General features: G+C 39.5%; 1 long non-coding RNA gene across 3 annotated transcripts in view; it reads left to right on the top strand.

The window, feature by feature from the left end:
- LOC122802574 overlaps positions 1–18,714 on the top strand; it is a 293,850-nt gene extending 275,136 nt beyond the window's left edge. For all 3 annotated transcript variants that reach the window (XR_006364958.1, XR_006364959.1, XR_006364957.1), the window contains exon 3: positions 18,048–18,714. This is a non-coding gene — a long non-coding RNA (uncharacterized LOC122802574). The remainder of the gene's footprint in view (positions 1–18,047) is intronic.
- The last annotated feature ends 5,541 nt before the right edge of the window (positions 18,715–24,255 follow it).

Below are 24,255 nucleotides of genomic sequence, written 5' to 3' on the forward strand. Positions count from 1 at the left end.
CAAAACTATGATTTGCTTGTACTGCTTATTTTGAAATTAAAATAATCACTGTATACATTTGTTAATATGTATATATTGCATCAAATTATATAAATTTATATAAACTTTAACAGTTTTTATTTATGATTACATTTTATATTTAAAAAAAATTTTTTAGATATTTATTATCTCTTGCTCCTAAGTGCATAATCTAATGTAAGTTAAATATACAAGATTGAAGTGGGTTATTTGTTTTAGCGTAGAAGATATTTATACGCATAAAATGTTATTATTTACAATATTTATTAAGTCCTTTTTAAGGATTTTAAGAATTTTGTTTACACTATACTTAATTGATTAATTTTTATGTTACAAAATTATTTCAATATTAATGTAGTTTTATTTATTAGACGTATAAGGTGTAGAGTTTTAAGTTTTTGTACTGCTACACATGCAGAAAGCAAATGTAATTTACTAATTAACAATGACCAACATAATAATTGTTTAATTAGTTGAAGTTATTTTGCGGATGTGACGACCTAGCTATATAAGCATTGTAAAAAGGAGTTAGTGACTATCTTGAAAAAGCCTGACATAGTCTCAGGCGAAAGCGCTTGTGGATATCACTTTGTACTGTTTGCCTGTATTTTATCGTGTGTTGTTGGTGAATAAAAGAATTTATTCGTTCATCCAGGAAGAGTTCATTGGATTTTCCTTCTTCTTCTGCCTGTGTTCTTACTAGTACTTTGGGATTGAGTTCGTGTTGGTTTACATAGTTTTATATTATATACAAGCTGCCTTGTATCTTAAAATACATGCTAGGGATAGTGCATCATTGATACCAGGAGCATTGCTGGCATCAAGTCTCAGTTGCCAAAGACATTCCCTTATTTCCAACATGGTTTTAAAGTCCCCCCAAAATCCTTTGTATATAGCCTGTCAATAACAAAAAAAAATAAACTTTTTAAAGTTTGAACAATGATGTGTGTGTACATAAAATGAATTAGTGGTTTTCTTGTTTTTTATGTCCCTGTAATGTTCTAATATTCTTTGTCTCTACTTCCTGGTAGTCATACCTATGTAGAATGCTGGGCAAGATAAACAAGTGGCAGCATAAATGACCATACTTGTGTTACAGTTGCAGTAACCAGGGCTCTTCAAAGTTCTCTTAAAATTACCTAGACAAACATAGGGACCGTCATTAATAAATCTACAGGCCTCCCTGGCTGTTCCCTGAAAAGAGGCCACTGACCTAGTAGGACTGACCCAGTCAACAGTATGTAAATAAATAAATAAATAAATAAAAGTAAAGGAGGAAGAGACAAGTGGGACAAGGTGGGGAAGCAGGGATATTTTTTCCATGGCACAGATACCTATTTCCTTACTATCCAAGAAGGGAAAAGGTTGAAAGTAGTAACAGGAAGATGTGGTCAAGAAAGAGGATATAGAGAGGGTAGCGGGATCAGACAAACACAAAACACAGGCATAGCCCTATAGGGGAAGTACTCACATAAAAGTGGAGGACACAAAGGAGAGACAGAGATAGACAGAGGGAGGACAACAAATAAAAATAAAAGAAAGACAGTGATAAAAATGTGCACAGACAACAGGAAACTACAATACTGTGTTATACTATTAGGTATAAAAGTACTTAAAGGAGTAAAAGTTGTGAGGCATGCATTGCCAATGTAAGCAATACATCTGCCAAACCAAACTGTACTATGGAAGGCAGTGCTCCACAAGGAGCACAGTGATATGGCCTAAGCAGTCCCCTGTGTGTATGTGAGAACAATGCATGAAGGGGAGTGAGTGATGTTGGGGATTATGAAAGGTGCATGGCCAAAGGACATACAAGAAGTAGCATTTATTGCCTACATACAGAGATCTGCAGGGCAACATATGAAGCATACCATGAAGTCTTCAGAGATGACAAAACAATTAATAATTAGGAATCACATACAATGGTTTGCAGTCATGCAGTATGACATTTGCCAGCCTCTAGTACATGACAGACCATGGTCTTATGTAACATGCACAGATATGCCAGGTATAACAAACAATGTGGGAGGCTTAGAAGGGACCATACATGCATTATGCCAGGGAGGCAGACCTGTCCACTCCGCATGGATGGCAGGGCTATGGCAATAGAAGTAGCAATGTAAGAGGGCATACTGTCATTCAGGAAAGACACTCATATGGAGGTCAGTGAACAGTAAATACATATCTTATGTCTGGAGTACCATTCCATGCACCTGCAAAATATAACCCTGTTCTCCTCCATCCTTTCTGCAGGTGAAAAATGTAAGAAAAGCAAAATGTCCATGCATCAAACATTCTATGTTTATCGAAACAGTTAAAACTAAAATACACTGCAATGCACATGTGATGAATACTAAGAAAACTATGGAGAACTTTCTCTAACCTCCTTTTCTCATAAGAAAAAAGGGAATATAAACAGATATTCAACTTTAGACCTGATTGCCCTCCTGGCCCAAATGGTATCTATAGTTTTAAAACCAATACTGAACTATAGAATGTTAAGGAAGTTATATTTTTGTTTCACATATTTAAGTATTATGGGAAGAAAAAATATTAAGACTATAAATGAAATGCTATGAAAGTGACAGTAAAAGAAATGTATATATGTACATATACTTATTTTTTTTAATTTTATAGACTAGAATCAATAAGATTATAAATAAAATGTTATGAAAGAGATAGTGCAAGAAATGCATGTACATACATGTATATTTCTTATTTTATTTTTATATTAGCTTTAGGACACAATCTGTTTATATGTTTTAATTGATATAATTGCATTTAAAATCTTTTAATTAATTCAGGGATATTATTGGTTGCTACATGGCTGACTGAGTCACTTTATTTTGCCCTTTTATTTATTTACTTGTGATAATATGAGTATGAAAGCTTGTGGTATGTTATAATAATAAAGTACTGTGGTTTCTTTTGAGACAGTGTCTTTTACTTTTGCATCTTTGAGGATGTCTTATGTGTGTATGCCATCATATACAGAGCAACAAGACAGACTCAGAACATCTCACATGCTGAATATTGTCATATCATTCCCACCAGCACTTTGTGGCTTCAGCGGCCATGGGGCTGTGCACAAGATATGTATTATTTTTTTGCATGCTGTACTGGTTTGCAGCTGGTATAGCAGTGGAAATTAGGATTGTCACTATGTAGCACTAATGCAGTAGGGTGTTTTTGCCTATACTCATAGATGATTCAGTGTATGCATCCTCCACTATGGTTACTGGCATGCCTGAAATGAAGGAAACAAAACATCTGAGCCTGATGACAGCACAGTATATCCCTAACCCAATTTAAGTATAACCTTGGCTAAAAGATGGAAAATCAGAAGTTCATCCCAAGTCTGGCAGACAGTAATGCCCACTGGCAGACATTTTTTTTAGATGAGGACTTTGTTGCTTATTTATTGGTAATTAAGTCTGAGTGTATAAAAGCAAATCTATTGTCATATGTTTAAGTTCAGATGAAGTCCTTTATTTGGCATAGGACAAAAGTGCTCAACATTTTGTGGTGTATTTTCAGTATTAAAAGGTTTTATATATTATTTTAGTGCTTCTTCTTATTCGATGGAAAGTTGTGACTGAGCAGGTTATTTGGTTGTGAAAATACTGAGCCTAATAATGGTGTTCCTAGCAGGTACAATAACATCCCCAAATGAGACACCACTAGAGGCCACCATGGAACCCTGCAGGTCATCCACTTCTGAATAATCCATATCACCCTGCAGAGAGGCAGCCCTAGAAGTGGAGGGAGACCCAGCAGAAGACAGAGCAGGTCAGTGGTGTGGTATGTTAACCACTGCTGCTGTACTGTGACTATGGCGGACACTGCATAAGATGGTGACTTAAATGGAGAGAAGTAAAATAAGAAACATCAAATAAATGTATAACAGAGGGATAGTTAGAAATAAATACAAAAATGCACATTAGTATCAAGCATTCAAATAGCAACAGAACTGCAACACACTTAATAGGTATGCAGTGCAAATATGTCTGACAAAGCATACTACAGGATACAGTACTATTGCAGGAAGTGGATCCAAAGGGGTATTGTGTATGGATATTATGCATGCCCCCAGTGAGTATCTGGATGTTCAATGCAGGTGTTTTATTAGGGGACAACAAAGCCCATGGAAAGTGTTGGGGATGCCACTACTGCTATGACCTATGGCAGGGAGGCAAGGAAGGACTTGGAGAACATGGCCACCTTAAGAATTTGTAGGGTGTCATGCTTAATATGCCAGTGTGCATACCTCTAAACCTGCAGACACTGTAAATCTGGTCAATGGTTATTAAAAACTAGGTACATCTGGCCAAAAATAAAATTCACATATCTACTATCATAACTCCTCCCACTTCCATTATGATTTGTGAGTATCACTATTCAGAAATACAAGTTAATAAGTGACTTACCAATTAAGTATCAGGTCCAGCCTTAGGTCAACTGGTGCCCTAGGCAAAATGGCTCCACAGCACCCCCATGCACCACCTGGCAACCCCATCCTGGTCTACCTACACCATTAAGATTATTTTTTCTTCCTTTCTCTTCACAGTTTGTCTTAATCTAATTTTTTTCCTGTTTTCATTCAATGTATTTTAAAGAAACCACTTCTTTACTACAAAAAATAAATAAACACTGGAAAAGCGCACATGCTAGAGAGGTGCCCTAGGCAGCCACCTAGTTGGCCTATGCCTAAGGCCAGCTATGTTAAGTATAGGCAGCATAAGAAAGGATAAGATATAAGTAATGACATCACATGATTATGAATCTAGGATGTTCTGCTAAGGAGACAGTTTGTCACTTGATATTCTTATTTTCATAACTGAAAACTCTAGATTATTATAGAGTGTTATGGAGTGAAATGCCACTGTCCACTCATAGTACACTGTACTGAAGATATTGCTAAGGTTCCTGTTACTAGTAATGAAGATATATAATGTTTTCAAATTTCATCAGTAGATCAAAATGGAATTTCTTTTTTAGAGCACTTGCCACATTCTCAGACATTTATTATTTGTTTTAATGTTGGAGCTTTTCTCCCCGGCCTTCCGCTGAAAATGGAAATGTATCCATTCGGACTATCCTAGTCAACAAATGTAAAATAAAATAAATAAATAATAATAATTATTTAGCTACATCACAAAAAGTCTATGTAGTCTTAAGTTTAGAGTAACTGATACTGAAATCAGCAAATCATTTTTAAATCACAGCATTCTCTTATGTTGTTGTGCCTCCACCCCATCCCACCCCCACAACAAAAAAGAAAAATTGGACAATTTTTGCTTCATCCAGGAAAAAAAAAATTTTTTTGACTCCGTTTGAGGAAGTCTTTGGGGAAGACACGGCTATACCTCTATCTTGTAACTGCCTTTCTCACTATATACCGCACGTCAGGATAAATAGGGCTGTAAGCCTAGATTTTAAAGTGTCTATCTCACTACATTTCATACCTTAGTAGAAAACAGGGCTGCAATGCTACCTTATAACTTACCTAGATCACTACATGCCCCAGGGGAAGCAAGGCTATAATGTTAAATTGAAACTGATATGATAATTATTTTGATATGTCCCCAGCTTGCAACCACCAACAAAACCAAGCGGACCCTCTTGTCTAGCATTTCTGGATGGGAACAAAGGGGAGAACTTCCCTGGCCTTCATTATATTGGGGAATCCACAGCAGAATGAAGCAGCCTCCAAAGGTAATTTGCGCTGAAAGAACCTTGGTAACAACTTTTGTCTTTCATTAGCAGAAAATGAACCACTAGACCAGATATAAGCTATTAAAATAGCAACACCCTCACCCCTGCATTACACAACTGAATGGAGGAAAAGGGAAGATATATTTATGTTTCTAGCCAGCCCCAATGGTCCTCAAACAGTATACATTACTTGTAAAATCATACCACATTCCTTCTGCAATGAGTATCACTAGTATCATTAGGTAGCATCTATGAAACGAAAGGTCCAAGAGTGGTGTGTGTGTGTGTGTGTGTCTGTGTGTGTGTGTGTGTGTGTGTGTGTGTGTGTGTGTGTGTGTGTGTGTGTGTGTGTGTGTGTGTGTGTGCGCATGTGTACATGTGAGGGGGTGGAGAAAATCAGATGGTATCTACTGTCTTCTACTGTGAGGCTGTTGGTAGGCATAAATATCAACATCTTGTCTCAAGAATCAGGACCAAAGCCAAATAACTGATGACAGAGTCGGACAGATTTTAAATGCTGCTTTTGTACACAGAGTAAGTTGCTAGAATAACAAGCTTTCAATTTAATGCATTTTCTTCAGGATATAAAGACTGAGACTGAAATGTCTCTATTCAGTGATGGCAATCTTTAAAATTTGCCAGAAAACACAACATTTACAAGGAATAGACCAAAAATATGAGGCAAATCAGGGACTTTGTACAAAATCACAAACAGCTGAGAGGTATGTCTAAGCACTAGAAAAATAACTGTCTTATGACCATGAAGTACTTGTAAGTTGGTATACATTTTAATAAAGGTAACAACGGTGAGGGCAGCACAGTGGTGCAGCAGATACTGCTGTCACCTCACAGCAAGAGGTGCTTCTATGCAGAGTCTGCATGTCTTCCCTGTGTTCGCATGGATTTCTTCTTGGTGTTTTGGTTTCCTCCCACATTCCAAAGACATGCAGTAGGTGGATTGGACAATGTAAAAATTTGCCATAGGTGTGAATGTATGGTGTGGAAGAACTACTGTGGCAGAGCTAGCCACCCATTGATATAAACCTTGGCTCTAGATGATTGTCACTGTTGAAGTGACACCCTGACCCCATGTCCAAAAATGTGAGAAAGGGGTTATAGATGGGTATAAGGTTATAAAGATAGCCTTGTGGAGCACTAAATGTGTATCATGATGTTGCTTCTGAATGTAATGGCAAATGAAATCTAATGAAATGAAAGTAATTGCATAGTACTTAAAGTTCATAGTAGTGCCCTGCTATTTCAGTACACTTTTTGATTTTCATTTTTTGTTTACATAGACAGAAATTGACTAGGTTGCAAGAACTCTTTTTAACCAGTACCTTGTCAGAGAAGTAAAATACAGATTTAGGACAGCACAATATACTCAGTTTTAAGGAGCAGTGCAAAGGCATGCAGTGTGCTGGCAGACTACAAACTTTATGGAATACTATCCTACCTATGCAAGCCTTTTCCCATCTGTGTAATGTATGCTGCCTTTAACTCACACTGCTTTTCACACCTGTTCACTTTGAATTTCACACAAGAAGTCACTACTACAACTGTAGTGACATTTGATCTTACAGATGGCAGTGGGCTGATGGTGCAACAGCTGAAATTGAATAGAAATGGAATAAAATCATAATTTACAATGATACAAGTCAAACAGCAGTACATGACATGCCATTCCATGTATAGGTGACACTGCCAAAGACCTTGTGTGGGACAGTGCATGTCAAATATAGTGAAATGTGACTGTTGCTCTGGATAAGACTGTAAAGACTGTGGCAGCACATGCAACATAGCATGGGACCAAATCCTTAGGAGTGTGGCAGGGCATATCAGTTGGCATGATATACAACATGGCATACATTACCTGTCATGAAAATGTGCTACCAGTAACAGGTCATTTTGTGGGTCAGTACCTTTACCTGCATGAACATTGATGGCATGTCCAGAGGTATGTATTGCTGCAGGCGGTGGGTGTAACAAGTAACCAGAACATAAGTATAAGTTAGGAAGATCTTCTGTTTTGATATCTATATGTGGCTATGTTATTATTACTGGTGTTCTGCACTTATACCTACCTCTGCTGAGATGCTGCATACACCTTTAAAACAGAAGTCAGTTCTCCCCAGTCTGCTCAAGAGTGAATAACAATGCAGGAAATTAAAATTTATGAGACTCATGTATCCTGCAAGAGTCCTTGCAGTTGTACATTAAACTGCACTAACATTCACATGATATGCATACCTAATGTATAACTCAGGAGTACTGTCTCTGACATTTTGTTTCAATTGGTACACATGGACTAGGGGGTGGCATTTGAGGTCACTGTAGTGATGTCTGCATTGTTTACCAGAGTAGGTGACACAAGTTGCAGCAGTCATCATCCTAACAAGACTATGCCAGGCTTCCACTTACAGTGGGGACATTCATAAGAGGTCCCTAACAAGTGCTCTCACTGGTCTCCGTTCATGAGGTGCAGAATTGTTTTTTTTTTTATTCTTTAGGGCACCCGTTGGGAGCCCTACTAGTGTCAGTCCCTTCAGAAGCTATAACCAGTTCATTGGTCACAGTTCAAAGGAACATGGTAGCTCATTTGAATCAATTCACATTGCTGCTGGCAGCATGTGACATACAACAGCAGATGCCAGGTTAGCTCAACTTGTTTCAATGCCACCATATTGAGGCATGCATACACAGTGTGGCATGATTGTATTTGGATGTGACACCCCTTTCTTTTTGAAAGACAGAGGCAGACATTAATGCCCAAACTGCCATATCCCCCACATAATCTCTATAAACTTCCTAACTAACATACTCCCTCCTAATAAACACTCATGATACCTAGGGACACAGTTGGGTTGGGTTGCACAGTTAGGCTTATAAAGGCCCTGGTGGTTGTTAGCGTATTATATACCTATGAACCTATGAACCTAAGTGTACTTTATAGGTTTTTACTAGGCATGCAGTCCAGGAGACCATTAAGTAGCCTAGCCCAAATTTCCAATTACCCCAAAGCACTGTTTGGGTAAGTGACTTGTTCAATGTTGCACAAGCACTGTTTGGGTAAGTGAATTGTTCAATGTTGCACAAGAACTGTTTGGGTAAGTGACTTATTCAGTGTTGCACAAGCACTGTTTGGGTAAGTGACTTGTTCAGTGTTACACAAGCACTGTTTGGGTAAGTGACTGGTTCAATGTTGCACAAGCACTGTTTGGGTAAGTGACTGGTTCAATGTTGCACAAGCACTGTTTGGGTAAGCGACTGGTTCAATGTTGCACAAGCACTGTTTGGGTAAGTGACTGGTTCAATGTTGCACAAGCACTGTTTGGGTAAGTGACTGGTTCAATGTTGCACAAGCACTGTTTGGGTAAGTGACTGGTTCAATGTTGCACAGTAAATGAATAAAGATGGAAACATTCAAATCCTGTACCCTTGGCAGAGGAAGCAGCTCATTAATACATCAGAGCTTTAGTCCTCTGCTCTAATTGCCAGACAAGTGTGTAGTCTGGAGTACCCACATCTGACTCCATTCTTACTTGAAAGCACGTTTTTGGGCATGGGACAACATTAAATATATCCACATGCCTGCCATGGTCAGTGATCTATCCACACATGAGAAATGCAGCTTTGTAGCTGCTACTACAGGTACACAATGAAGGACACATTTCATAGCTCAGCCTTGGGCAGGTATACATTACAAAAAAGTGTGATTCAGAGACATTTACTCCAAGTTAATTAGCACATTAGTATAACTAACCTGCTGTTAACCTCAAAACTGCATGATACATTTAGCTGCAGTCATTGAAGTGTTCATCACACTAAAGATTTCTTATATTTTTTTCCCCATAAGTACTACAGTGAAGTGCAGATGTTTCTTCTTGGATAATAAACAGTACAACTAAGTTAAGAATACAAATGATGCTGTCTGTATATGTTGGGTTTGATAAAACAGCTGCAGTTCCACTGTTGTGTTTAGAGTGAAAGGGGTTAGGAGTTGGGTTGATAATAACTGAATTCTGACTGGGGTATATACGAGGAAGGGGGAAGTATGGTGCTACTGTACTTTTTATTTGTCTCAGCATTTGGAGGTAGGGCACATAGGCCTTGTAAGTAGGTCATGGACCGTTGGTTTCCCATTTTTGCCTACTCTTTTTTCCCATGAATTGTGTGGGTGAAATAACTGACAGCATTTTTGTTTATGTCATGTGGAGCTGGGAGAGAGGGAACCAGACAGGTTTCTAAAAGGAACAGTCAATGACTCTCATTGTTTGGAGCATATTCCCATCCTCCTCCTTCTTGCCAACCAGCACTCTAACCATCTCAGCTGTGCCTACCCCTGTTACCTACCCAAACTTGATACTAACCCTCTCTCTCTCTATATATACCCACCTTACTATCACTCCTGAACCTTTTCATCCCTGTCTTTTTTGCACTCAACTCTTCAATCCATTGCCAAGCTACTTATTGTTAATACAGTGTTAACTCTTACATGTACATTATAATGTGTTACCTTAAAAGCCATGAATATTATTGCTACTGTATAGCCTTCTAGTAGTTCATGTAACTGAAATTGTATTTTTGTACATACTGTATAGTATAGCCTTCTAGCCATTTATGTAACTGAAAGTGTATTTTCAGTATAATTTGTATGTGGAACTTTTCTCCCCAGGCCTCTACTGAAAATGGGTACTCCAAGGCCCAGTGGACTTTCCCGGTAAACAAATGCAATAAATAAATATTATTTTTCAAAAGGTGTATCCCAATTATAGTTGTTGGGGTTGGATGCCTTTTTAACCTATTTCTCCAGTGTGAGAGTGGAAGTGACTATGTGTTTCAGAATATTTATTTGTTTGTTGTTATATTACCTGTGGGTGGAGGAATTCCCTTTGCAAATGCTCACCTATGAGGAGGAATGCCATGTCCAACTCTGCATCAATGGTGTTGTTTGTTGTGGGAAGGAGGTGGGGAAAGCATTTCCACATTAGCTCCCAAGCATATGATTTAGTGGGAAGGGCGGTTTAACAAATTTTGTTGTTCTTATATGGCATATGGGGTAATGCATCTGCATCATGTTGCTTTTGTGTGTGGCGGAGGGAGGTACCGAACCAACATGAATGTGTATCATGCAATTTGGGGAGCCATTATAGTAGGGTATTAGTGACAGTCTCAAGGATGGCATGCAGTAGGCCTCAAATAAATGTTGCAATGCATAGACACACACACACACACACACACACACACACACACACACACACACACACACACACACACACACACACACAGGCCAGGGATATCACTTCAGTGGACTATTATCCTACTGCCTGCTTACCAGTGTTGGCAATAAAAGCATGTGTCATGCACATGGTGGTGACATAAAAAGGCATACTAGCACATCACTATTGAATGCTGTGGTTCAACAGTTAGGGGGACAGATAGAGTACAGGAAATCATGGTTGTACTCATCCACATTTGAGTCAGAAGCCACGTGTATGACATTGTGAGCCCATAACATGCAGAATACTCCATGCAGCAGATATCAAGTCTGACTGCAAGGGCTTTTTCACATGTGCATGTGCTCTTTGGTGTGTTTCACAGGGTGCTGAGTGCTGCTACTTGGTAGGCACCTTTTCTGGTGGCATATACTATGCCTCTTTCTAGGTGAGGTGTTCCACAGTTTGTGGTAACTGAACTTTTTGTGGGATACTATAATGTGTGGGTAAGAAGAATTCCAGGCAAACAGCTTAACATTTTTTATGCACGAATTGTCAGAGAAGATGCCAAGAATGACAGAAAGAGGGTGAAGAATCTCTCCTAGTGAATGACATCATGCTGTGGGCCATACATGAAAATGGTCAGATAATACTCCATACAGATAAGAGGCACCAGGTATTCTGGAGAGACCCTGTTGCTTAGTTCAATTGTCAATGGCTATTACTGTACACAATTGCAAGTACAATATAGGGCTACTGACAAGATCTATCATTCCTCCAACACAGCAACTTATCTTGCAGAGGAGTGGCCAGCCAAATGTGGGCATCCACTGCTGTAGTTGCCTCTTACCAACACAAAGACATTCCTGGCATCGCTATCTGAAAGTCATGGCATTTTCCTCATAACCAGTAGAATACTTAACATTGGTGTAGAACTTGCCCAAACACCCTGAGTGTCAGTAGACAATACCCCAGGTGTGTATTACCTTACATATATGTTATGGATTGCAACCTGCCTGAGTTAGTACTGCAACCATATGAGGAGTATGTTAATTTTGTTCTTACAGGCACACCAAAACCTCAATTATGGCATCAGACTGTACCACCTATATAGTCCATATGCCTTATATGCCACTCTGTTTTTGTAGATGTAGCATCACTAGGATTTGGATGTGTGACAATGTAGCACTGATACACAATTGGGTGTGTTTATCTGTTTTCACTGGTGCTTTTGTGTCAGGATCCTCCACCTTGGATATTAACATGCCTGATGTTCGGGAACAGTCTGAGCCTGTTGACAATGGCTGCCACAGTCTGATGCACTCTGCAGTCATGGAGTCACTGTCATACATGGGTAATTTCATGGGCATATCACCTCCACCTTCCCTAGACACTGATGTGGTGCTTGTGCAACCCTCCCCTCAGTCAAAGGATACCACAGTCATGGTGGCACTGTCATGTATGGGTAATGTGGTGGTCATATCACCTCCACCTTTCTTAGACACTGATGTGGTGCTTGTGCAACCCTCCCCTCAGTCACAGGATACCACAGAAGAATAGGAGTGACACATCAGCACAGGCTGCACTCTCTTCCCCTCGCCCCAAACACCAGTGTGCACTGGCAGGGTCCCAGTAGCTGCCAATACTTAGGTTCCCTCTCCACACCTGAGCTGAGTGCCTTCAACACAATGAGTTGCAGGGCCACCACATCACAACAGCCTGATGCTACCAAAGCCCTTGCAGAGTTCACTGCTGTAGTACATGGTCTGAGTGACCATTTATTCAGCATTTTCAAAAAGTAAAGGTGCTTATGTGTAGTTCCACACAATGGTTTCACCATTCTTGTCACCAGTCCTCTTCCACTCTTGGTGGTGAAGACCACCATGGTAGAGACAAGGAGACAGTCTCAATGCCATGGGACCACCACCTCTCCAACCTACAACCAATGCTGAGGGCACTGAAGGACACAATGGATGCAAATGTGAATGAAGTGTAAAACCCACCATAGCATGTCCTGCCATTCATGCTCATAGACACTCCAGCCTCTCTGCAAGCTGTGGATTATGCCACTAATAGTCTTTGGAGATGGTACCCCCATGTAAGGGGACATGCACAGTCAGTACAAGTACCTCCTGAGGGTGCCTTGGACTTGTTTCAGAGAGTAATGCACAGTGCATCACATTCTTCAGGAGCTGTGTCCATGTACACACCCACACATCTATCATCCCAACAATGTCTGCTCAAGTATATCATGCCAGAGAAACCACCCAGTCTCTGAATAGTCCTCCCAGCTCAGTACAGTCATCAGGCCATGACACACACACAATCACCCACAATAGTAGCCCCCCAACACTCCCCATTGCTGACAACTGCCACTGTGGCCCTCCTAACCAGTGTGTATGATGACAGTTGTGCCCTGGATATCCTGTGTACAATGCACAGTGTGGCCAGTTCATGTTGTAATTATTCTGACCTATAGCTTTCAACCAGATGCTGTACATTAACCAGTTCCACAACATGCAGTGCACATCTCTGTCTCACATGATCATCCTCTGCAGCCAGATCCTCCACATGCTCTTCAGCAGGAACCTCCTGTGCTGCTAACGCTGACAATTCTTCATAGGTTCATAGGTGTTTACTAAGCTAATGACCACAATGGCCTTTTTAAGCCTAACCATGCATCCCAAATCTCTGACAAGCTCTGATATCCTTGATAAGTGTAAGCATGGGCCTGGGAGATGAACCATTTACAGGTTACCTGTGTCCATTAGAGACATTGGTGCCAAACCAAGGATGAATTTCCGGTTTCCCATCCAATTTTCCAAGTTGCACTTGAATTGGGTTAGGGAGGCATCCCTGATGCCAGTCCCCTTCAGTTTTTATTTTTGTGCTAATATGTTGTGTAATACTGCACACAAAGCAACAATTTGTCTGTATGTTTCTGGATCCACTGGAGACATCTAAACCGCAAAAATGGGCTTTCATCAGTACAAACAATCTTTTGATGATGACTTGGTTCACTGCCAGGGTGATATTATGTATATTTTCTACTATATTCTGTAAGCTTCTTGCCAGTGTCATTAGCCATGGCTCCAGGGCACATCTGACACTACCATTTAAATAAGCCTGGGTAAAATCCTTCTGCACAGACTGCTGATATAGCTTAGATGTGTGCCAAATATGGGAATCACGGGCACTACGTGGCTGTTGTACTGACACCTTGTACATTATACCATGTGATTGCAGACTACTTGGGAGTTAATGGAATGGAATTCCTTACATTTGATATAGGTTCACATGTTCATAGGTGCATACTAGGCTAATGACCTAAGCCTAGCTATGCACCCCAAATGTGGCCCACAAATTAAATTTACATAGTGGGTGATTTGTTGAATGTCTCTGGCCATCAGAGACATAGGAGCCAGATCAGGGGTGAATTTACGATTACCCATGTATTGGTCCAAGTTGCACTTTAGGGATAGAGAGGAACTCTGCTTTATATGGGTGGGGAACCTGTTCCAGAGAATGGGAATTTTCTGAGAAATGTATGTCATTCTCCAACATATCCTATTTATGTCATAAGCAAAATTTAGATTTTTTTTAATCTGATGAGGTTTGTTTTGCAGATGTGCAAAAGGTTCATGAAAACAGGGTCTAAAGATGCCATATATGCCAGGCAAAGATCACCTGTCAGAAGTCTGTACGATACTGAGTAAAGAGACAGGGCTTTGAGGTGATCAGTGCTGGACATTTTGTTTACTACCTGTATTCTTTTTGTAAGGAAGTGGAGTTTGTAGTTGCTGCATATGTCTGGCCAGGTGCATTGCAAAGGGGGCATTATACTGTATGATGGGTCTGATGAGAACCAAGTATAGTGGTATGATGACCTTACTGGACCTAGATGCCATGCCCTTGCTTATAAGTTGAGTAGCAGAAAAATATGTTCTTACTACCTTGGACACATGTTGGTCAAAGACTAGGCTACTATCTACATGAATTCACAAATCCCTGACTAGTGAATCAACTTTTAAAGGTGTTTTATTGATGACATAGTTACCGGGGTTGGCAGACTTTCCAAAAGGCACTATAATGCCTTTCTTGGTATTGAGTTTTAAACCATGGCTTTGGCACCAAGTGTTTGTCTATATTAGACCTTCCTGATGGGTGTTCTCTTCTAACAGCAATGCTATATCACCAGGCTCGGTGAATGTGACACTATTAACTACCAATTTAACACATTGCTGTGCACTGCTCTTGAGGAGTCTTTCATAGCTCTATCATTGCCTCTGTCCCTCAGATGGGGCCTTGATGGCAAAATGGGTGCAAATGATGAAGGAAAATGGATTATATCATAGCATACCTATCTGGTGGCGTTTCTCTGCTCTGTGGTATGTGAGAACCACATATGCTCCTCCAAATTCTGCAGCACTGTTTGACAAGCTCATGTAGTACCTGTGAGGCAGACACCTGGGATACACCCACTACATCTCATGTTGGTCACTGAAAGGTGTCTGTAGTCAGCATCCTCAAAGTTACACATATTTTGGTGTTTATAGGAATGGGTATTTTAATCATCCCAAGCCTGCAAGTAAAAGTGACACATGTGTACCAAATCCTGTATGATAGCTCTGTCCACACAGTAAAGGTCCATAGAGGTCCTCTATTTCTGTGTCATGTAAAGGATGTGATAACATACACCTCTATGGCTACTCGCTGTAGGGATGAATGTATACATATACAGTTGCGCTTAACCTGTTGCTACCCCCAACATGATTTCATGGTCTGTCTCTGTACACCAGGATTTTTTGGCAAGCAGTTACCCTGGCAGTCTCTCCTTGTCACTCAAATTTATACGTTTCTCAATTGCTTTTCCATATTGCATGACCTCATTTGCATTCACCATCACCTTCATTATAATAATGTCACTTACTTTTGTCTTACTCTGTGCTCATTTGCATACTATGCCGGCTATGGTATTTCATGTCCTAGCGCGAGCACTCTACATATTCTCCCCTGAATCACTCCCAAACTGTTCAACTCTGTTCATCACACAGTTTCAACTTTTGCATTGCACAATTTGCTGCTGAATGCTGGGGAATGACTAGCACACTCTCAAAGTAGCTAAATACATAAAATGCACCTATTATTTATTTGTAGGTCATCATGTTATGGGGAGGTAAGTTGCATTATAAAAACTAAGGGAACAGACTGAAAAATATCACATAGTTCTGATAGTCCCCATCATGGCCATTTTGGGGTATAACAAATTAAAATATAACAGATATTTAGAGTATGACTGATGCATAGCACAGAATATCAATCAATATATGATAAATAATATATTTGTTCATTTTCTGGGTGGAATCTTCATTTAAATTGTTCTTTTTTATATCAAAGTAAATTTACTTTTAAGGTTGTACTTAAAGGTACTGATTATAATTACAGAGAAAAGTAACAGCCTTGTTTGCTTTGGTTGATCCATTCTGTTGTTGAACAAATCCTGAGGCTGGGATGTAGAAGTACAGCAATTATTTTTTGTTTGGTTTTATTTTATCATTTGTTGAAGGTGTAGGTGGACTGGTTGGTCCATGGACCTATTTCAGCAACATCCTGTATCAAGGGTTTTATCATAAACTATCAAAATTACAATTATGCTGTATTAAAGAAGTCTAAACATGTTTAGAATTTAAAGTACTGACATATTTATCCTTGAATATGATCAGGCAATAATAAAAATTTCAAAATGCTGACAATCAGCGCAATATCAACATTTCACGTTTGGACACCTTTATAATAATTTGTTTGAGCTTCACACAAAGTGTGAGATCATTCCAATTGGTGATGATGTTAAATACTGACATCACTGCATACTGTCACTTTAAACATCATATCATGTTATATTCTGCATATGTTGGGTCCTGTTGTTATTAAAATTTCATATCATATGACTGCACAAATCAAATATCGTGCCCACTTCAAGATTGTGTGTGATAGATACATAGCTGTGTAAAAAGAGATGTAATGTCACTGCAGTAAGTAAATAAATCAGCAACAGACTGTCTGGGGGGCAGGGCATTGGTTGTGCTGGATATGGAAGCACGGATGATATGCTGTAGTGCCCATTGCATGCCAACACTTCGATAATACATGTACATGCAGGAGAGAAGGGTTAAGCCATTGGGGAACAACACTCCATTCCTCATCAGCTCAGAGTGCAGTTGGAAGAAATAAGTACAGGTGAGTCTGGTGACTCTGAGGTAAGAGTCACTGTGAGCAACTGATAGCTGGGACGGGGCAAAATATTCCAAAAAAACCCAGGGTGAACTCATCAAAAGGTAGAGATGAGTTTTTAATTGCATGTCCACTTACTGAGAAAATGAAATATTAGGACTGTTTGCACATCAGTGTGAGCTGTAATTCCATATTTTACAGAAAACTTCTATATACTAAATACTCACATATTCAGTTTTAATGTGGTCAAAATCTACAGTGAAAATTTTGCATTTCTAAATTACGCAGGTATTGCAATAGCTTAGGTTATTCCCTTTAAATGTGTGTTTATAAAAAAATGTTTGTAGTGCTATTTGGGTGAAACCTTGCATCACTACTACTGTTAAACTTTGCTTTGTAGAATTGGAATGTGATGAGGAAATGGAAACAGAATCTGGATGCAGTGCTGTCAGTGTATTCAGTTAGACTCAAAACTTCCTTTGTAGCCCAAAATGGCTGTCCAACCACACATGTGACGTACTTTATTTTGTGTTTTAGTTACTCTTTGTGCTGGCATTTGACAGAGGTTTTAATATTTATATATTGTACGTGCTTGTGATTTCCTGTGGTTCAGAAGTTGGGAAGAACGTGATCCCTGCCCAGCGGCTGACTATGTATACATCCCACAGTGTGACATGACAGGACATAAAAGTTTCCTTTGAAGATAGATATAAACCATATTAGTCTTGGGGTGTGGGGGTGTAGCACAGACAAAATGAGTTATGTTAATGTCTGGTGACAGACAATAGATTTGACATGTCAAAATCTTACAACTCTGATGTTATTAGACAACTGTTGTATAATCATTGTTATATGTTTCTGTTGCAGTTGGCATTTTCCAGCAAAGAATGCAATTACTGTCAGTCATCATTAGCCCAGCACAGAGCAAGCACGTAGCCTCATGTCTCGTTGCTGCTGTCTGCAGGAAATGGATATTTTGTAAAGAGGCACCCAGTGAAGATGCCAGATGTGCATTATATTTATTATCGTGAAGCAACAGTCAGAAGAACAGTCTAGCTGGATGTAACTCCAAAACATGAACTTCAAAAAATATATTTATGTAACAAAAAAAAAGAAAGAAAAGCAAAGATCTAGAGAAGTTGTAAAATGCATTTTTTTAAGTATCAGTAATGAAAGCTACACATTCATTTTAACATTGTGGAATAATTTTACATTTGCAAAAAAAGCAAAATATAAAGTGTAGAAGTTACAGGCTGTAGAACATTTGATACGCAGCATACAACTAACTTTCTCTGTCTGCTAAAATAGCACCTGGCTGTCACAAAATCTTCAAATTGATACAGGGAGGTAACAACACTGAATGAATGAATGAATGAATGAATGAATGTTTTAGCCAATGATTTTCACTAAGGCACATGGTTTGCATGGCTATATTTTGTAAGAAAGTATGTCAGTGTTCTAAGGAACTTGTTTGTGTCTTTCGGCTTTTCCTGGTTAGGGATCGCCACAGCAGAACTCCGGTCCGCTAATGACTGGCAGTACATTTTTACGTGCCGAGTTGCCAGCCCTGACGCACAACCTTCAACGAAGGTACGGCCATTCACGCATGTCTACACACAGAAGACGCTCTAGCTGAGAATCAAATAGGACAACGTCTTACTGCGAGGCAACAACACTACTGCAGCACCACCACCGCTTCTAAGGAACTACTGTATGTATAAGAGAGATACAGATATAAAACAGGTATGGCATCAGAAAAGAACATGCATGAATTGCGCACTGTAGAGGTGCATATGTGATGCATGTTATCAGGGTACATTTTTCACTAGAACTCTCTTGCCAAAAACTGAGTCTCTGTGCTGTCAGTATGCCATCAGGGATATCAGGATCTGGCTATTAGAAGGTAGACTCACTTTTCAGTTAACATAATGGTACCATAAAATAAACAGTCAAATCAGATTTTCTTTTCTCACTGAGACAGATACCTGGTGTCAAAGCCATGGCCTGAAGCTCAATGCCAAAAAGTGTATTGTCATCCCCTTTGGTAAAAACTCTGTACCCATGAACTACCACATAGCTGGTAGTCTACTTAATGCTGAAAATGTGATAAGAGACCTTGGGACACAGGTGGACAGTAGTCCCTCCTTTAATAATCACATCGCCACAGTGGTCAGAAAATCCTTCTATGTGGCTCATCTCATCAGAAAAGGGTTCTCATCCAGAAAAAAAGAGGTCATTGTTCCCCTCTACTCAGGACTCATTAGACCCATTATAGAGTACAATGCCCCTTTTGGTATGTACCTCACAAGACATCTACAACAACTGGAAAGACCACAGAAATACCTCACAAAGAGGATTACTGGCCTCAAACAGATGCCCTACGCAGACCGTCTCAAAAAACTACAGCTTTACTCCATCGCATATTGCTTACTCAGGGGCGATCTCTGCCTAACATGCAAAGCTATGTCAAACCCAGAGCTGTTGGACATGCTCCACTTAAAGAAATCCCAATCCCTCTGAGCTACATGCTCTAGTAAACCTTGTCACCGCAATAAACAGAACATGCTGGAGGGATAGATTCCTGTCCCAGAGACTTCCCATACTCTGGAACACACTACCTATCTATGTCAAACAGAGCTCCTCATTAGCACTCTTCAAGAAAAATCTTGATGATTGGAGGGGAAATGGGAAATTCACCCCAGGGATCACTTCTGTGGCTCTGCCTGACAGGGGCACAGGAAAATAATTTTCTTGGGTGGCGAAAGCCAGGGTACATTTTTTGGCTAGGCTTATATAGGTCCTAGGGCCAGTAGCCTAGTACCTACCTATGAACCTATGAACCTATGATGAAGCTGCAGATCCTCGGCTCAGTCTTAATGATTAGAAAGTAAGGTAATACTATAAAGGCACACAACATCAGAATTTCTTCTCTTTGACAGGAGTATTTTATTTTAATTCTGATAAAAATCTGTGGCAGAATGCAATCCTGATACTTATTGCTTCTATATAAGATTGGTATAGAAACCTGATTCTGTGGAACTAAACTGCACTTATGAAAGGAAAAGGGGTAATTGATGCAATGTCTTCAAAATCAGATAGCTGAAGTCACATGATGTTATGTAGATCGTGAAAATGTATGTAGCTATGTAATTAAACAATTCAAAGAACTTTGGCTAGGGACAGTATTGATTAAGCTATGTTTGAGCTAATTTAGAAAATTTGAGTTAAGGTCTGACTAGATCAATGAATGCAGAGATATTGCTGTGTTTCTGTGCATGTGGGAATATGGAGTGGGGGATATTGTTGAGTTTCAGCAATTAGAATTGTATTTAATTTATTACAGTAGTCAGGAACACTTAAAGGGAGTAAGCCTATTCTGTTGTCTCCACAAAGAACATTTCTTCCCTTTAGACAAATAAGATTGTTGCAGTTTCTTCCCTTAGGACAGATAGGATGATAGCTTTCCTAGCATCTTAGATAATGCATATCTTTTAATGAAAGCAGTTCCTTGGTAGGTAAAAGCAATTCAACAGCTAGGCTGCTCAGTGTAGACTGTGACATGAGCTTACGCTGCTGTTGTAGCAAAAAATCGTCCAAGGAAATCAAGTGTCGGGCAATGATTACACCCTGATGGAAAAAAAAACATGACTGCTTTAGCCAATAAGACACCACTAGGATCAGCTTGACTTTTTGTGTTCTGGTTTTAGTAGTAACTTTAGAGGAATGTGAATATAGTTATAAAACAGGATCTTTGGCCAAAGTCTTGTGAGAGCATTCTGTACAATGAAACAGAACTTCACAACTGGGACACTACATAAGGGCACATAAATTTCACTTTCCAAGACCTCATAATATGATATAAGAAAAAATAAAAATGGGTTTAAATGACATTCAAGAACTGACAGACATAACAACTTAACACTGAAGAGCAGGACAGATCCCAAAATGTTATGGTCATCCTGCATAGCTAACATGAATGCTTCTGTATGTACTGCATAAACACGGTGTTGTCCTTAAAGAATTCCTTTCCTTTAACAGCTCCTAAAAGCTGTTATGGCAAGATGGCAGGATGATCAGTAAATCTCCTTCATGTTGATGTGAAGTGGGTTTTGCAAAAAAAGACCAGACAACCTGTACAGTTGTGAATACCAGATGACTTCCCAATTCCATGTTCCACCATCTCTAGTTAGAGCCTTCACAGAAGCTATCCCAAAGAGTCCACCAACAGTTGTTCAGATCAGTGATACACATGATTGTTACTCTATGGCTGGCAAGGAATTAAGTGAAGCCTTAACTCTGGAGAGTTTTCTAAATAGTGCTAATGCTTTTGCAAATATTGTTAAAACCTGTTTACATGAAGCCAAATATTCTGCATTTTTATTACACTCATTGAAATGTGACCTGAGATACTGAGAAAAGCTTTTGCCATTAGCAATGATTCAGGATTCCCCCTGTGGAAAAAAAACAATTACACTCCCTCATGTGCCTTTGAAATGAGAGTCAACTTTTCCTTTACTAAATTTACCACAATTCCCAGAAACACTTTCTTTTGGTAAAAACACACCTGTTGTCTCTCTGTTGATGTCAGACTCTGTGCATCCAAGAAGGGAAATACAAAACTGCCAATGACTCAAAAGCTGCTCTCGTGACTGTACATGGATGAGACAGTTGTCCAGGTAAGGGTAAATGTGAAAACCCTTCTGGCCAAAGAGGACTACAGCTGGTGCAAGACATAGAATAAATACCCATGGTGCAGCTGCCAAACCAAAGGAGAGAAGTGCAAAATGGGAAAGTCATTCTGCCACTTGAAACGTGAGAAAACTCCCATGAGGCCAGATAATGAACATGTGCAAGAAGTCGGATGATCAAGGACAGAGCTATCACCATCTTGCACATTTGCATCCCACTAGGTATGTTGAAGCCAAAGAAATCCAAGAAGTCCAAAATAAGTATTTTCAGTATGAGTAAAATCTGTAATAGTGTTATGTTCCTCTGAAAGAAGAACTGTCTGTGTGTGTGTGTGTGTGTGTGTGTGTGTGTGTGTGTGTGTGTGTGTGTGTGTGTGTGTGTGTATGTGTGTTTTGAGAGGAGTTAATGTTTTCCTTACAAGGGGTTTAACCCCAGAAAGAAAGAAAGAAAATGGATGCATTTGAGATAAACTAAAAAAGATGTTAGGATGAAAACTTTACCTTTCAGTTCCTTCTATCATAGCCACAAATCCGGAAAAAAGAAATGCTATTCCTTATTTTATAGAATGAAATTCATCATATCCCCAACTTACCTTCTTTATAGAGATAATAACAGTTGCAAGGAGAAGGAAGTTTAACATTCCAAGGAGAAGACAGAACTTAAGGAGTAATCTATTGGAAACACTTTTTGCAGTTATTTATTTATTTATTTATTTATTTATTGTATTATATTTTATTCTAGAGTTGTTTAATAGTCTAGTATGCTGATCAATACTGACCAACTTCAGGATCATTCTGGGTGACAAAACACAAAGTAAAAAGGCAGACATGCAAGCAATAACAGAGTAGTACAGATTAGTTGCAAATATGTACATTATAGTAAACCAGCAGAATATAATGTGCTATATGTACATTAGTTTCTAAAGTGGGTCACCCTTCAGCAATTCTGCAAGAGAAGAGAAGTGGAAAGGATATAGGGATAATGGGTTAGGTGATAAGTCCTTTGTTGAAGCAGGAGCATTTGGCTTAGATGAAGAGGTGCTTTTGAGTTACATTCTGAATTTGGAATAAGTGTTGATTTCCTTTAGGTCGATGGGGAGAGCTTGCCAAAGAGTAGGTGTCTGAGAGGAGAATGCATGTACAGTACTGCGAAGTTTGATTCTAGGGATAATGAGAGTTGATGTGGCTTGTAGTAGTAAGGATGCAGGTTGTGATTCTTTTTACCTCCATTTACCTATAGTGTGACTCTGAACATGTCACTTAACCAGGTAGCGCTCCTATGATGGCAAAAGAGATCTGTTTTGGCAACTCTAATGACTTGCATTATTGACTACACACAAACACACACACACACACAGACAAACACACTCTGCAGGTATGGTCCATTCTGTCACTCTCACTGTGCTACGCAGTATTTCTCTGCTATATGCTGTTGTGATACATCCTGTGCTGCATGGGGCATGGAACTTACTCTTTGCTTACATTGGTCCATGACAGACTTATCTTTTATTAGGTCACACTATAGGCCTAAATGGAATGAGTTAAAATTAAATTATTTTGTTGGCTCGCAATTGACCCTGCTGAAGCTGCAGGTTGTGGATGGCCTCTTGTTTATCCACTGTATAATCCGCAACTGTGATAAGGTCCAAAAAACTGATTTGGACAGTCCTGTGATGGTTTCAGTTCCCAGAAACATTGGCAGAATTAATGCAGGCTATGCACAAGAACCCATGTAGGACTGCATCAGGGTTTAGATCTGAGTCTACTCCTGTTCATACTGGAGATGGACTGCATTAACAAATTGGTTGGGGAGATAAATTAACAAAGCTGCTGTATGCAGACAATGTGGCATTGCATGCAGACTTTGAACATAAACTTCAGCAAATGTAAGGGAACTAGAATGCAAAAATGAAGTCTCAAGATATGAAACTGAGTAGAGATAAGACAGTGGTCAAATGGGGAAATCAGAAGTAGCTGAAAACTAAACCTTTAGGGAAAACAGTGCTGCAAGTTAACAGCTTCAAGTATCTGAGAGGTGTGGTTGAGAAGGAAAATCAGAATAAGGAGGTCAAGTCTAGAATCAGATGTGCTGCAGCCAACTGTCACAAACTGTTAAGGGTAGTATGTGACAGAAGAGTTCCAAAAATGCTGAAAAGTAAGGTCTACAAAACAGCAGTGTGACAAGGGCTTCTGCACAGCACAGAAACCTTGGCAGTGAAAGCAGGACAGCTGAGGAAGCCTGACATGATAGAGATGAAGTGTCTGAAATCATTAGCAGGATCCACACTGTGGGACAGATGAAGAAAGGAGAGCATCAGAGCAGAAGCCAAAGTAGCCCCAGTTACAGAGAAGGTCAAGGAGAACAAATTAAAGTGTGACACGTGGAG

Source organism: Protopterus annectens, chromosome 5.part0 (assembly GCF_019279795.1).
Source record: "Protopterus annectens isolate FY-2018-M chromosome 5.part0, PAN1.0, whole genome shotgun sequence".
Taxonomy (NCBI): domain Eukaryota; kingdom Metazoa; phylum Chordata; order Ceratodontiformes; family Protopteridae; genus Protopterus; species Protopterus annectens.